Source organism: Eurosta solidaginis, chromosome 1 (genome assembly GCF_040869045.1).
Source record: "Eurosta solidaginis isolate ZX-2024a chromosome 1, ASM4086904v1, whole genome shotgun sequence".
Classification (NCBI taxonomy): domain Eukaryota; kingdom Metazoa; phylum Arthropoda; class Insecta; order Diptera; family Tephritidae; genus Eurosta; species Eurosta solidaginis.
Genome location: NC_090319.1, coordinates 298,668,979 through 298,686,502, shown reverse-complemented (window position 1 = coordinate 298,686,502; position 17,524 = coordinate 298,668,979). Strand labels below are relative to the sequence as shown.

Here is a 17,524-nt window from a genome sequence, read left to right as displayed (position 1 = left end):
GATCCCCAAATAGTCCCGAAACGACCCTGACGAGATCCCGGACGGATCCCGAAAACCATCCAGAAATGATGGCGAAAGGGTCTCCAAATGATCCCGAAAAAGCCCTGAAATGACCACAACGGGATCCCAGACGGATCCCGAAAACCATCTGGAAATGATGCCGGAAGGTACCCCAAATGATATCGGAAAAGTCCTGAAATGACCCCGACGTGATCCTGGACGAATCCCGAAAGCCATCCATAAATGATGCCAAAAGGGACCCCAAATCATCCCGAAAAAGTCCTAAAATGACCCCGATGGGATCCCGAACGAATACCGAAAACCATCCAGAAATGATGCCGGAAAGGTCCCCAAAGATCACCCAATAGTCTCGAAATGACGTCGACGGGATCCCGGACGGATCCCGTAAGCCATCCAGAAATGATGCTGAAAGGTTCCCCAAATGATCCTGTATTAGTCGAGAAAAAGTTGCGAAATGACCCTGACGGGATCCCGGACGGATCCCAAAAACCATCTAGAAATGATGCCGGCAGGTACCCCAAATGATGCCGAAATAGTCCCGAAATGACGTCGACGGGATCCCGGACGGATCCCGAAAACCATCCAGAAATGATGCCGGAAGAGACCCCAAATGATCCCACAAAAGTCCCGAAATGACCCGACGGGATCCCGGACGGATACCGAAAATCATCCAGAAATGATGCCGGTAGGTATCCCAAATTATGCCGAAATAGTCCCGAAATGACCCTGACGGGATCGCTGACGGATCCCGAAAACCATCCAGAAATGATGCCGAAAGGGTCCCCAAATGATCCCGTATTAGTCGAGAAAAAGTCCCAAAATGACCCCGACGGGATCCCGGACGGATCTCGAAAACCATCCAGAAACCATCTTAATGATCCGGAAATAGCCCCGAAATTACCCCGACGGGATCCCGGACGGATCCCGAAAACCATCCAGAAATGATGTGGGTGTCATTGCTTACTTTGTAAGCCCTCGACTTATTTGACCCCTTGAGTCTGTGATATTGGTGACGGCCAGTATACGTAAAGTTATAATGTGTAAAAATTATTAAAAAGTAATTGCTCGAAGGGGTCGTAAGACCCCATCCCTCTTTCCATGTTCGGAAATAATTTCGCTAGTAGAGTATAGTCTGTGTCCCAAATTTCATCAAAATCCGTGTAGCCATTCTGGCGTGATTCAGTCGCAAAGACGAAAAAATATAATAATTAAATTATAACTGTTCCTAGGGGGCGGGGACCACGCCCCTTTTGAAAAATGTATAGCTAGTAGATCCTTCTAGACTATTGGCTATATGTGTGCAAAATTTCATCCAAATCGGTCCAGCCGTTCTTGCGTGATTGAGTCACAAAGACAAACGTCTGGACAAACATCCAAACATCCAAACATCCAAACATACAAACATCCAAACATCCAAACTTTCCCATTTATAATATAAATTAGAATATATATTAGATTTATTTTAATACCGTCATTGAAACACCTTTATGGCGATATCTCGAAACGGCGTCCACCTATGGAACTAAGGATCACTCCCTTTTAAAATACTCATTAACACCTTTCATTTGATACTCATATCGTACAAACAAATTCTAGAGTCACTCCTGGTCCATCTTTATGGCGATATCTCGAAAAGGCGTCCATCTATAGAACTTAGGCCCACGCCCTTTTAAAATACTCATTAATACCTTTCATTTGATACCCATATCGTACAAACAAATTCTAGAGTCAGCCCTGGTCCACCTTTATGGCGATATCCCTAAATGGCGTCCACCTATAGAACTATGGCTCATTCCCTCATAAAATACTCTTTAATACCTTTCATTTGATACACATGTCATATAAACACATTCCAGGGTTACCCTCGGTTCATTTTCCTACATGGTTATTTTCCCTTATGTTGTCGCCATAGCTCTCAACTGAGTATGTAATGTTCGGTTACACCCGAACTTAACCTTCCTTATTTGTTAACATTAAAACTTTACACCTAAATTTTTAAATCTTACAGTTTACATCACAGTCCTAATTGTTCTAATAAAAAGAGTGTTACATTTTGATGGTATAATTAAGAACATTTAGGACCTCCTTTTCTTGCTATCACAATGTAACACGCTTTTATTAGAACAATTAGGACTGTGATATAAACTTTAAGATTTAACAAGTAAGGAAGGCTAAGTTCGGGTGTAACCGAACATTACATACTCAGTTGAGAGCTGTGGAGACAAAGTAAGGGAAAATCACCATGTTGTAAAAAGAACCTAGGGTAACCCTGGAATGTGTTTGTATGACATGTGTATCAAATGGAAGGTATTAAAAAGTATTTTAAGAGGAAGTGGGCCATAGTTCTATAGATGGACGCCATTTAGGGATATCGCCATAAAGGTGGACCAGGCCTGACTCTAGAATTTGTTTGTACGATATGGGTATCAAATGAAAGGTATTAATGAGTATTTTAAAAGGGCGTGGGCTTAAGTTCTATAGATGGACGCCTTTTCGAGATATCGCCATAAAGATGGACCAGGAGTGACTCTAGAATTTGTTTGTACGATATGAGTATCAAATGAAAGGTGTTAATGAGTATTTTAAGAGGGCGTGGACCTCAGTTCTATATGTGGACGCCTTTTCGAGATATCGCCATAAAGGTGGACCAGGGGTGACTCTAGAATTTGTTTGTACTATATGGGTATCAAATGAAAGGTGTTAATGAGTATTTTGGAAGGGAGTGGGCCTTAGTTCTATAGGTGGACGCCTATTCGGAATATCGTTATAAAAGTGGACCAGGGTTGACTCTAGAATGCGTTTGTACAATATGGATATCAAACGAAAGGTGCTAATAAGTGTTTTAAAAGGAAGTGGGCCTTAGTTCTATAGGTGGACGCCTTTTCGAGATATCGCCATAAAGGTGGACCAGGGGTGACTCTAGAATTTGTTTGTACGATATGGGTATCAAATGAAAGGTGTTAATGAGTATTTTAAAAGGGAGTGGGCCTTAGTTCTATATGTGGATGCCTTTTCGAGATATCGCCATAAAGGTGGGCCAGGGGTGACTAGATTTTTTTTGTACGATATGGGTATCAAATGAAAGGTGTTAATGAGTATTTTAAAAAGGAGTGGGCCTTAGTTCTATATGTGGACGCCTTTTCGTGGACCAGGGGTGACTCTAGAATGTGTTTGTACGATATGGGTATCAAATTAAAGGTATTAATGAGGGTTTTAAAAGGGAGTGGCCCTTAGTTGTATATGTGAAGGCGTTTTCGATATATCGACCAAAATGTGGACCAGGGTGATCCAGAACATCATCTGTCGGGTACCGCTAATTTATTTATATATATAATACCAGGACAGTATTCCTTCCAAGATTCCAAGGGCTTTTGATTTCGCCCTGCAAAACTTTTTCATTTTCTTCTACTTAATATGGTAGGTGTCACACCCATTTTACCAAGTTTTTTTCTAAAGTTATATTTTGCGTCAATAGATCAATACAATTACCATGTTTCATCCCTTTTTTCGTATTTGGTATATAATTATGGCATTTTTTTCATTTTTCGTAATTTCGATATCGAAAAAGTGGGCGTGGTCATGGTCGGATTTCGGCCATTTTTTACACCAATACAAAGTGAGTTCAGATAAGTACGTGAACTGAGTTTAGTAAAGATATATCGATTTTTGCTCAAGTTATCCTGTTAACAGCCGAGCGGAAGGACAGACGGTCGACTGTGTACAAAAACTGGGCGTGGCTTCAACCGATTTCGCCCTTTTTCACAGAAAACAGTTATCGTCCTAGAATCGAAGCCTCTACCAAATTTCACAAGGATTGGTAAATTTTTGTTCGACTTATGGCATTAAAAGTATCCTAGACCAATTAAATGAAAAAGGGCGGAGCCACGCCCATTTTGAAATTTTCTTTTAATTTTGTATTTTGTTGCAACATATCATTACTGGATTTGAATTTTGACATAATTTACTTATATACTGTAAAGATATTAACTTTTCTTTTAAAATTTGAATAAAAAAAAAATTTTTTTAAAAGTGGGCGTGGTCGTTCTCCGATTTTGCTAATTTTTATTAACCAGACATATGCTAATAAGGGTAATGTTCCTGCCAAATTTCATCATGATATCTTCAACGACTGCCAAATTACAGCTTGCAAAACTTCTAAATTACCTTCTTTTAAAAGTGGGCGGTGCCACGCCCACTGTCCAAAATTTTACTAGTTTTCTATTCTGCGTCATAAGTTCAACTCACCTGCCAAGTTTCATCGCTTAATCCGTATTTGGTAATGAATTATCGCACTTTTTCGATTTTTCGAAATTTTCGATATCGAAAAAGTGGGCGTGGTTATTGTCCGATATCGTTCATTTTAAATAGCGATCTGAGATGAGTGCCCAGGAACCTACATACCAAATTTCATCAAGATACCTCAAAATTTACTAAAGTTATCGTGTTAACGGACAGACGGACGGACGGACGGACATGGCTCAATCGAATTTTTTTTCGATACTGATGATTTTGATATATGGAAGTCTATATCTATCTCGATTCCTTTATACCTGTACAACCAACCGTTATCCAATCAAAGTTAATATACTCTGTGAGCTCTGCTCAACTGAGTATAAAAATTTAGGTGTAAAGTTTCAATGTTAAAAATATATAATTATGTACAATATGGAATTTTTTTGTCGCCGACGAAAAAGCCTAATTATCGTTAAAGGGTACAATGAACTTATAAAGTGTTATATTTCTTTACAGTCAATTTATTTTTCACTTTTTAGTTAATTTTATTAACCAATAATAAAAGCTTATTTTTAAAAAAGTTTTTTCTTCAATTTTATTTTTTACTTTTTAGTTCGTTTTATTTACAAGTAATAGAAGCTTATTCTTAGAAAAGCTTTTTTCTTAAATTTAATTTAAATATGAATTTTTTTAAATTTTAGTAGGGTAAAATATTGTTTAAATTCGTTATGTAATCTTTACTTAGTTATTTGTAACGTTTCTCATCCTATCCATTTCTTTTAATGCATCAACATTACAAGGTTACTTCGAAGTCAAGTTTGAACAGTCAAATTCTTCTATTCGAGTGTTAACTGACTTAAAATCATATTTTATTGTGACTTTGCCTATGTCGCGTTCAGTATACAACTACTCATTGCAGATCTCTGCTCTGTTCCATCGCCAAAAATGTAAAGTGAAAGTAAATAAAAGCTTATAATGACGAGTGCGCAACAATTGGAGGTTGTAGCTGAGCTAGAAAAAATCGGAGTTATTTCAAATTTTTTTCTATTGAGTCTAAGCTCCTCTTTATTATTTTCGTCACTAGAGCTCGCACTACTGTCATAATAAAACATTTTTGTAAAATCTTTAAATGAAATATTTAAACAAATCTCAAATCGCAAAAAAGATACAGAAATAGTGAAGAAAATCTAACAGCTGATCCAGAAATGGCAGAGATGGTATATTTTTCCTTTCGTTCTATCGATAAATTGTCGTCGTCGTCTCAAAAGCTTATCCAATACCATGGCAGAACGATACAAGGTGGCAGCATGGGACAGCTGATTATAACCTTTTTTTATTTGATTTGATACATCAACTTCCGGCGCAGTACGATTTTGACATTTGTCCATCGAACTTACAAAAACAAAATACATGGAGATTTTATTTATGTTTGTAGGTATGTCGAAGTGACGACGACGTCGATACGAAGTGACGTCGACTGAAAAACGACAACGATGTCGACGACGACAATGACACACCCTTATTGTCATTGAGTCGAATGCAGGCAAAGAATACTTTTGTTGCTTTGTTCAAGATAACATTTGGATGAGCCATTCCACCTGGCGGTTCTGTTCAGTGTAACCCCTAGATATTTTGCTTACCTTGAAAATCGGATTTTGGTGCCAGACACCCATGCTTCTAACATAGATATTTTTCCTCTCCAAGTAAGAGACACTAGGAAATTTAGTTAGGATTGATTGAAAGTCCTTTTATATTACACACCTTTTTTATGATAAGCAGGGCTTGTTGCATGCGATTGGATATTGTTTCCTCGTTCGTCCCTCCTATGCAGACTACTAATGCTTGATTTTCACTAGATCAAAATAAAATTTTAATATCAAATTTGATATGCCGTTGGACAATAGTCGTCTTCACTTACGCCCCAATTCTAGTGTGGTAACAACATTCTTCACCACGGTAACGAAATCATGTGGCAACTTTTACACCCTTTTGGTATTCTACCCGCGAAAGTAGCCGGATAATCTTTAACTCACAAAAGTAGGTGGTTACATCGAAATAACCACACAACAGCTGTTGTTTAGAAAAAGGCAAAACTGAAAAATAAAGAATTGTAAGCGCAAATAAGTAAAGATAATAGTAAAAAAGTGTTGCCTCTTGCTATACATATGTATTTGTTTACATTATGTACTTTCACAGAATAAATTACAATATACCTATGTAGAAACTTATCATGCATAATATGCATATACACAACCGTTTATTCGTTAACCTCGTATCTACAAGTGAGACATTTTCGGTAAAGCGAACACGGTTGCTACACCATGTTTTCATTCATCGAAAAAAGGACCAAATTTTTGTTTTATTTTATCAGTATAAAATAAAAAATTTTAGGATGTTTCCATATAAAATTTTACTAACATAGTGAAGCCTTTCCTTTAATTCAAGCTGAACAAACAAATATATGTGCATGCAACCAAAAATGGTACTATATTTTGACATAGGATAAGTCTATGTCTTTCACCAACCAAACGTTGTGAACCTAGTTTTGGTCACAAAGCTCTTGGTTTTAGTATTAGCATTATCTTGTTGATTGCAATGAAATAAAATGTATAGTGCAGTTAGGTTTTAGTAAGAAACGGTTTAAAATTTGCGTTCTGGTGTTGCCGAACTATGTATGTGGAAAACTCAGTAAATCATAAATGAAACTAGGCAATTTTGTTAGTGCTATTTTTATAGATGCTTACTTTTCCCTTGACGTTTAAACTTCATATCAGAGCCTAGATTCAGTAAGTGTGAGTTATCCCAGGCCCCAGGGGTTCTGCTAGCACCTACGGGAATAATTTTATACAAAACATTTCTTCCGAAATCAAATCTCTTTTGCATTTGCTTACTTCTGTATTCGAGTTAAAATATTTCTTGTGCCAATATACTTAGTTTTCAATTACCTTGCATGGCTTAACACCACAATAGTCCTGGAATTCCTTGAACTCATTAAGCTGGGTGAGAAAGATTTAAATATCAACGTGCCAAACGAGAAGTAATTTATAGAATTTCTTTGTATAAGTTTTGAAAGTGTTAGGCTCACGACAGAGTGCTCGCTATAAGATATGCTAGGCGAGAAGCAATTTTTATTTTCATATATTTTCATTGTGTTGTATAACCGATCGAAATGTCTAGCCGTTATTAATATTATATTAATACGCTAACAAAATTTCCATACAATCAATTGACAGGCTGTTTCGCGTACTTAGCATACGTAAAATCATATAAAAGTTATGTGAATCGATTCGTATTGATCAGCCGCAGTGCATAGGCCTATCTTTGTTAACAAATATTACTCTATTTGTTTATAATTAATAGAAAAAGTTTTTTGTAAATTCGAAAATCTGTGCAACTATCGAAATTGCCATCTGTAGGACGCATTATGTTCACAAACCCCCCTGAGTACATAGCTCCAAATTCTCAATTGTTCCGTTGCTCAAATGTTTCATCTCTACATATGTATATATTTGTACACGACAAACGGTGAGAGAACTACTGTTTCGCTCATTTTCTTTTGAAATAAAATATTGTTTCCAATTACCTATATTGGTTTGTACCAAAATCTTTAAAAAATTGTTCTAAAATAATTGTTAGCGCACAAAAAACTTTAAAGAGAAGTAATAACTTTACCGGCCTATTTTTTGGACAAATTTTACTTACACGTAAAAGCATAGGTCTTTATTTAACAGATTCTTTGTTTTTCATTTTAGGTGCTTTAAAAAAAAAAAATCAGAAAAAATGAGTCAAATTTTGTTCAAACTCACTAAATTTATTTATTTATAACAATTAATTGCAAATTTGACCCAAATGTTTTTTGCATTTCCAGATTTTATGCTCATTTTAGATATAGCACGTCTTATAGTGAACAAAAAATAAATAAATTTGCTACAAAGATATTACATTAAAATTTGTATATTGTCTTTTATGTTAATTTATTTTGATATTTCTTATTTTATTTTATTATATTATCTTTTATCACGTTGTATATTAAATTTGCTACAAAGATATTACATTAAAATTTGTATATTGTCTTTTATGCTAATTTATTTTGATATTTCTTATTTTATTTTATTATATTATCTTTTATTTCAACTTAGTTTATTATTATTTAAATGCAACTTGATTGAATCGGAAAATTTCACGTTGTATATTAAACGAAAAAAACGACCCAAAAACGTTTTCGATTTTAGGTCGAAATATGCAGGCAGTATATTACCCACTATATTTATTATTAGGCTAACTTTGTTTGATTATATGCCCATTAATCGGATGCTTAGATCCCATAATCCTAATTTGTTTATGTCGCTTAAAATTATGAAATCAATTTTATTTTATTAAATATGTTTGCGTGAATAATTTCAATGTTTTTGTTGCTTTTTCTTTTTTTTTTCAATTTATTCTGCTTTGCTATATCTTAGTATTATATCGTTCACAGACGATATTTTATGGTAGATATGGTCATATATATTCATCTCCATTTCATGAATATGAATGTTTACAAATTTAATACAAATTAATTACGTACATAGATCTCAATGGGAATCCCAACATTAAATATCCGAATATTAGAATCTTCATATTTCCACAATGATAACATCAAAACCCGGAAAAAGGTCCAAGTGTACTTTTTGCGTTTTTATATGGAACTGTTTATTCACATCACTTAATTTTTTCGCACTTTAAGTACTTTATTTTTTTTTCTTTCATTTAAATTTTTTTTATTAAACTCTGCCTTCTTTCTCATTACATAATTTTTTTATATTTTTATTTTGTATGAAGGTATCCTCTATTCTATTCGAAATTTTCGTTTTGTGTCACACTTATGTACATACTACATATGTATTTATACAAAATTAAACTCGGTAAAGCGCCAATTGCATACCTAACGGGTGGCGTGAAATAGGCTATGACACTATTGAAGTAAATGGGCGATATATGTATATGGGAGATATAGGCCCACTGGGGAACCGAGCACACAAAACTACTTCGGTAGCGCCCCAACGGGGACCTCCCGGATGGTGTGGAAAAACCTATTTTTCAATTTAATGTCAAGTAATTTCACTTTAATTCTATGTCAATTTCTTTTGATTTCACATATTTTTTATATTTTTGTTTAAGGAGCTCCATACCAAAAGGTTATAATTACATTTGAAAATTTTGTAGAAAATTTAAGAAAATACAATAAAAATTACAGTGTCTTAATGAAAATTTTAAGTAAGTTAGACCAGTTTGCTATATTTCCGCTCACTGCTTGACTATTAACGCATTATTTCACTACCCCCAACACTGGATGCATAGACTGAGTTGGAAAAAATAAGAGTTTCGACCACAGGCGATACTAGTTAATATTATTATAAAACAAAAGTTTTTTTTTATTAGTCGGTTATTTCATCAAAAATTAACGACAATGTGTTTGCCAACACTTTTCTTTTTAATGCCTAGCATAAATTACTATATCCTAGGTAAAATGTTATTGTTCTGGTACATTTTATTGACTGAGCAATTTTTTATGGTAAGAGTTCCATTGAAGTAAATTAAAAATTATATGGGGGCTAACGAAAGTGTGGCGAATTTTTGGACAATATTGTGAGTTTTTACCTGAGTGAAAAGAAGGAAAAGTACCAATCGTGGCTACTGCCTAAAAAGGACCAAAATTGAAAAAAAGGACCAGCGGACCAAATGGGGTTGGAAGGGACCATTTTTGGTCTAAATGGACCAAAGTGGCAACGGTAAAAGCGAAGAAAACTACCTTTCAAATTTCTCCACAGACACTGGTGAGTTTTTCAGTGATGACAGCGTTACCACTTTGGCCAGAATCGCGAATAAAAGAACTGGTAACGATATTCGCTTACATAATGTTCAGGGTACTATTTTGCCGGTAACGCTCAGAATCAGGGCGTTATTGGTCAATTTAATTACTCATTGTACTCAAAACGGACGGCAAATGCATTTCACATTGTATGATAAAACGTGTTTGTGATATGGCCAAGTCCGAAATTGACCTAGTGAAATCCAAGCATAAACCATCTGCATATACTTGAGTGTCAAATTAAAAAGATGCAGTTATAGGGTACCCCTAATACGTGTTACGAAATAAAACTACTTGTCTCCAGGCGCTCATAAGTTTGTTTGCATCATTGAGCTGTGAACGCTGATTTAATTTGCAGGTATCTGCTCAGATACAAGCTCGCTGAATGTGAAAAGCATCTCAACGTAGACAGAGAACAAGAAATGATCATTGCAATTGAACAAATAGACGATGTAATCATTCTCCACATATTTGTGTGTATGTATGTGTTTATTATACGATCAAAGTGAGGAGCTTTTCTTTTCAACTTCTCTCCCATCTCTGTGCCCAGTATAGGTGAATGCGCAAGCTTTTATAAATAAAACATTGAATACCTACCTAGGCGCTCGGAACGAGCACCAGAGAACAGACTACATTGCTGCTCTGCATCATCTAAATGTCACGATCGGAATAAAATCGTTTTGTGTTTAACTAAACTAAACCCAAAAGGAGCTGAGACCAACAAAGCTGAGTTGGTGCTGTTGAGTAGCATTTCGACTACGAGCGGTGACGGTTAATTAATTAAATTAAGGCGGCGTTAAAACAACAAACGAAAAAAAAACAGCAATCCGCTGGTAAATAGATACATATAAACCTATAGGAACAGAGCTATACGTACGCATGTACATAAATAATTGTGATAGAATGCGACGAATAAATAATAATAATTCTCCATAATCGGCTTCTTAGTGTTATTGTGGTGATTTTATTACGTCTATCAAATACAGAATTAATAAATATTGTGGATTTGGTTATTGTTATTATTATTATTTTATTGTACATATATTTGTACTTTTCGATGATCGCTAACAGATTCTGTGATTTAACTATGTTCAAGAAAGTGGTATGAACTATTATTGGATCGCATTCTTTTACTCTGATCTTTTATTGGCTTTTTATTGATTTTTTGCAAGTTTTGCTTTTATAAAAACTTTTCACTTAGTGCATTGTGTTTGGCCTTGAGAATGGGTTTAAGCTTGAAGTTCAAAGCTTTGATGTGCAAAATTCTATATGAAAAAAAAATACTGTTTTCATTGCTAAGGTTTTACATATTTATATATACACCTTCAACAGTGTCGTGAAATACAATAGTAGTCTTACTAATATTGTAAATATGAAATTTTGGCTGTGTATGTTACTCAATCACGCCAGTACAAGTGCACAGATTTAGCTAAAATTTAGCATACCGATTATGGAGTATGAAGTGATCTACTCTAAAATTTTAAATTTCGGCCTATTATGTGTTTTTTTTTAACATACTGTTATCGACAACGTTTTTAGCGGACATCTTTGGGTCGGACACGGTATACATATAACAATTTTTTTAGTAGGTCATGAAAAACACCTTAAAAATCAAAGTCGATTCGCCTAGGTAAGAGGTAAGTGTTTTGCTTTTGTGGTAAACACAAATGCCTCACATATAACTTAAAGTGTCTGAGTGCGTGCAAACACATCAAGAGATGTATACACTCTGCTCTGTTGTTGGAAATACAGAGCCAAACAGACCAATTCTAAATATTCTCGCGGATTTTTTTATTCCCGCGGAAAAATTCATCCAATTCTTTTCTCCTAGGGAGAAGAATAATTGCGGAACAGGAATTTCAAATTTTCGAAGTCAGCTGTTTTGTCAATTGAAATTTCGTTGCGCATTTCTTATTTTGTTTAAAAAATTTTAAAGTTTAATTATTGTTGCGAATTTGTTGAAATTAAGAAATAAAATATAAACAATGCACAGTATTGTATTTCGTATGGTATTCACTGAAATGAGTAATGAATTGGTGCCACAGCAACATCAACAGAGGAGCATAAGAAGAAGAAGACGGCGGGATAACACAAATTCATTCTGCAAAGCAATTTTCTGGCGGCCAAGTCGAGTTGAGTTCGCCTTTCGCCATATACCAAAATCTATTTAAGCCTTCTTAAAAAATCCTTGCCCAATTTCTGGATGGCTGCATCAAATATGCGAAGATCTCTTCCGTTGCTTATGATATACTTTTCGACTTAAAATAAAGAATATTGTGGTTGTTGTTGTTGTTGTATTAACAGTGAGAATATTGTGGTAGAATGTAAATACATATTTTAGCACAAATTTGTACAAATAAGTGTTCTTTCTTAAAAGAACCAATTTCCCTTTAACTATTTTGATGCATTCCTTTTAATTTAACTAGTGAAAAAACTCCTATGAAATGGCAGAGAAATCTCCCTCACCCTCACATTCATAATACATACTTTTCTCCCATAACCGGTTTCCGCTTTTTCAAACATTGTTCAGAATAGGAGGAAAGGGAGAAGGGAAAAAACTCGCACGGAATTTTCGTTTAGAATTGGGCTGAATAAGATCAAATGATCAAGTATTCGGGTTTGTGTATTAAGGTTGTTCTTGGTTGTAACAATATTTAGGCTTTTTATATGAAAATATGAATTATTAATATTAATTAAAATAATAATGATCATAAACTCAAACCCGGAATCCTTTATCAATAGCCCGATAAAGACAAAAACCATTGTTAATAAACCAAGAGCACAGAGAAATGTCAAAAAGTAATTAACAGTAAACAAAAATCCAACATTATCAGTGACTTGCAACAGGTGTCGCAGCGCAGGAGGTAAAGAAGTACCCTGGAAAAAATACGACTAGTCTAGAATGAATCCGGGATGAGTCGCACAGGAGTATGCAACTATAGCCAGTTCAGCTATGGAATCGTAACATACGATCACGGATCGAAAACTATTTTTACTCAAGCGATAAAGATTAGCCTATCCAAATATTAAAAAAAAAATTAATAAAAAATTGTAAGCACTTCCTTTATATAAATGGACGAAAATCAGCGAAAAATGACATATTCTTGCTAAACTTTGATTTTAAAATTTTTGACATAGAAATTGTAAAAATATTTATGAGAAGTAAAAATATTCTCCTTTTGTTGCATTGTCACGGTGTTCTAACCTATTTGTACAGTTTCACGTTTGTAGCACAATGAGAAGTTACTTAAAAATCGATTGCAAGATTTGTATGAAAAGCGGACAAACATTAAACCTACCTAATATAAAGGAAGTAAAAAAAAAACAATAATATATTGTGGATCTAGTGAGTATGCATTATCCCTAGTTCACATATTTCATTCATTTCAAATTAATAAATAATTTTTCAATTATAGAAAAAAAAAACGATTATCATAAAAATCATTAAAGTACGGGAAAGTGAAGAAAAGGAGAGGAATGAGATGCAAAAGAAAGGAGAGGAAATCAAAGGAAGCAAGATAAAATTAAATAAAATAAAAAAGTTTAATAAAATAAAAATAGTAGTCAGAAAGCGAAATAAAGGAAAAGAAAGGAAAAGAAAAGCTAAGGAAAGGAAAAGAGAGTATAGAAAAGGGAAAGAAGCAAAGGAGTGGAAGGAAAAGAAAAGAAAAATAGAGAAGTAAAGGAAAATAAAGGAAATGAAATTAAAAGAAAAGAAAGGAAGGAAATGAAATAAAGTAAAAAAGATGTTAAATAAAATAGAAAAGTAAAATAAAAATTGTAGCCAGAAAGCGAAATGAGGGAAAAGCAAAGATAGGAAAGAAAAGAAAAAGAGCGGAAAGATAAGGGAAGGAAATGAAAATAAAGGTAAAGAAATGAAAGGTAGAAAGGAAAGATTTTGTTGTGTTACTGTTGTATGTGGTATACTTAGTGACCACTGCAGTGCTTGAATTTCAGCCACTGGGCGAAACTCTAGTTAAAAGAAATATACTATCTTTTCATCGCATCTTAAATGTCATCTGAAGTGTTATTTTTTTATTTATTAATATTAATGGTGATTTATTAACATACATATGTACATATAAAGAAAGGAACTTGTTCATCAATTATTTGATGTCGTGGAGCAAAGGTCTCTGCCTTTTGAACTAAAAATCGCAGACAAACGAAATCAAGTTTGCATTTCTCAAGCAACATTTTCTAACAACACAGTGACGTTTTAGCAGAAAAATAAATTAAATTATTTGCACGTATTAATGTTGAGTATAGGTTTGTGTTTTCTAGGCGATTTAATTTGTTTGACTCTAAATGAGTTCCTTGCCATTTGGTGGACGCAATACAACAAAAAAAGTTTCTAATTTTTCTTTAAATAAGATGATTAATCTTAAAAAGCATGTAGGTATGTATGTATGTATGTACATATGTAGGAATGTCGAAATCGTTGAATATCAGCGGCTATGCAGCATATGACTACAGTAGGGGCCAGGTAAATATTACAGTTATTAAAAATTGTTGCTTCGAGTTCTCTCAAATGTAAAAAATTCCCATTCTGATGAGCTACCAGGACTTTCCAGGCTTTATGAAGTCATGATTATTTTGTGGAAAATGGCCGAATTTCAGCATATTATTTGATTTAATATTGTGACGAATATTAGCATCACTAAGCTGATACCAAATAAATGCACAACAACAATAAAGCAGGCACTCTTATGTAGAAGGCGACGAAGAGATATCTCATCTTACACATACAAATATGTAGTAATCAGCCGAAGTTGTTACTCACACATATACTCGCATATGGCTACAAACTACAAATATATGTACATGTATATGGCTGGTAACCAAGCATGAAGTTCGCGAAATTACTAGACCTTAGGAGAAATGGGTGAACGAGGAAACCGAGAGTATAAAAGCAGCGCAAGCTGGTAATAAGTAATCAGTTTGATTTAAACACGCTATCAGTTGCGAAGTGAAGTATAATTGTACTACTCCCAAAGTAGTCTAATAAAGACCATTTTGCAATACAGAATATTGGAGTTATTTATTCAACAGTTTAGCGATTCGAACGTTAGCAGAAGGTTTCAAATAAGCGGAATTTCCCAAAATTCGTTACAATATGTTAAGTTGAGCTTCTGCTTTTATGATCGCCATCTAAAAACTCCTATCTATATATGTATACTTTTCCTGTCGGATTTTTTAAACTTTCCGGTTTAGCTGATATTCGTTGACACTCCTGCTGACATGTTTCTGTGCTGCTTTTTTATCTCCGGCTTTTTTGAGCATTCTTCAAACAAATTTCGAGACATTGTTTAAAAAAGTTTTGAAGGACAATGTTTTTGATAAAATAAGTGTAAAAAGCAGAAAATATGAACGGCTTAGTGGAATGTCACTATATCTCGGTTGACTGTTCAAAAACGCGCGGCCTCAGCACAATAATGAAAATTGAGATATTTCACAATTCGTTAGAAGAGTATCCAATCTCAGAATTATTTTCAGAACTACCCAGTCTAGGGATTTGGTTGTAGAACATTCTGTGAGAATTTATTTCAAAAAAATCTCCATGGACACATTGAGATTGTGAGGTCCTTGCAGACTGGAGACTGGACTTTATTTTTCTGTATGTCGAAGAGATAGATATTGAGTGAAAGAGAAAAGAACATACGAAGAACGATAGCAGAAGGGAAGAGATGGCGAGAGTCAGACGAAGTGAGTGAAAAAAATTGAGTAAGAAAAACATTGTTTACTATATAGTTTGGCAGCTTAAATTGAGATTACGCTGCGAATAGACTGAAAGGCAGTAAAAGAAGGCAGTCGAATGGAGTGGAATGAAGAACAGCAGGAAGAGCACAGTTGTATTACATCAATATACCTTCAATCTTTGCATCGATATTAAAGATAAATGTAGAAAAAATACCTAAATACTTGAATATAAGCAAACATTTTCTCTTAAATACTGCAAATAAGGTGTTCTAAAAGCTATACATTCTAAAAGTATCACAGTTTATGTCTGTTTAAAAATTTAACTTGAATTTTCTTAAAGATTTTCGTAATATGGACGTTAGTAATGTTGGTGTGTGTGTGTGTGCTTATTTTGAGCGATCAGCTGTTAGTTGCGGTACTTGTTAAAGTTCACAATGAAGAAAAAGTTTTAAATATATATATGCAAAAGTTCGAAAGGACTATGGTTTTCTAAAATAAATAAAAAAGTGGCAACTCACTCAAACTCGCATTGTCTCGTAACCATGGAAACCTCACAAATGAAACAATATTTTTTTATTTTTCAGTGTCTGCGTTCTATTATTTGTTCTGTTTGCCATTTATTTTCTCTTCCGTTTATAAAAAGAAAACATACAGGAGGTATGCGTCTGGGAAACTAATATTTTTAAGTTAACTAGAGCTCTACCAAAGCTTGAAGTTAAACTACAACAGCGGTAACTTTACCAGAAGCAAATAGTTTCGAGCTTTTTGAGAATGGCTTCATCGGCTTCTTATCGGTAACAACCGATACCCACAAATTATTGTTTCATTATTGGTTTAGTATTGATAGCGAATTATTATCGTCAAGTTTTCGATTCGATATTAGCTTGCCATCGATTTGTTATCAGCTTGCCATCGATTTGTTATCAGCTTGCCATCGTCTTCTTATTAATTTCTATATTGTATAGGTATTTAATTGATTACAAACCGATGAGTTGTGAACAAATCGATAACATTCCGATAACAAATTGGTAACACTCCGATAGTAAATCGATAACTTTTCGAAAATCGATGCATTTTTGATAACCAAATAGATAACTTTTCGATAACACGCCGATAACAAATCCATGTTTCGGAAAACAATTTGATATCATTTTGATAACACATCAAAGCTTCTCAGTAAGTAATAGATAATTTTTTGTTAACAAATCAATAACCTATGGATAGCACTCCGCTAAAGAAATTGATAAGAATCCGATAATATATCGACAATTTGTCGATGTTAAATCCAAAACTTTTCGATTTAATTTAGTTTTACTTATTCAATGCTTATTTTTTATTTCAGTTCATTTTTTTATTTTACTTAAATCTTTTTTTATTTTGATTATGCTAATTTAACTAATGTTTTTTTATTTTATTTAAATTTATTTTGTATTTTCCAATAACTTATTTACTTAAACTTAATTAATGTATAAAATGAACATTTTGAGTTTATTTCATTTTATTTTATTTTAATTATTGTTGTTTTTTCTTTGTTTGCACAAATTATATACAAAGATGGTACAACCAACAAAACTCTAAAAAGAAGCGAACTTCAACTTAAACCTGAATACCTAACCACGTGTTTTTTCTTAACTTTGTGTCATTTGTTTAGCATTATATCTCTGGCTCCTTATTTCCAACTTAACAACAGACTGTATACATCTTTTCGTGCACCTGCATGCA

The 17,524-nt window shown here is 33.9% G+C and overlaps 1 protein-coding gene across 6 annotated transcripts in view; it reads left to right on the top strand.

Moving 5' to 3' along the window:
• The window catches only part of atl (atlastin GTPase), a 93,443-nt gene that overhangs the window by 51,076 nt on the left and 24,843 nt on the right, over window positions 1–17,524 (top strand). Inside the window, exons 1-2 of one of the 6 annotated variants that reach the window (XM_067761180.1) lie at window positions 10,742–10,938; window positions 11,645–11,742. The exons of 2 other annotated variants lie outside the window; for them this stretch is intronic. The gene's annotated coding sequence lies outside the window, so the exon portion shown is untranslated. Of the gene's footprint in view, window positions 1–10,741; window positions 10,939–10,997; window positions 11,208–11,644; window positions 11,743–17,524 lie in introns of those variants that run through there. 3 more of the 6 variants (XM_067761179.1, XM_067761177.1, XM_067761182.1) reach the window with 3 other exon arrangements.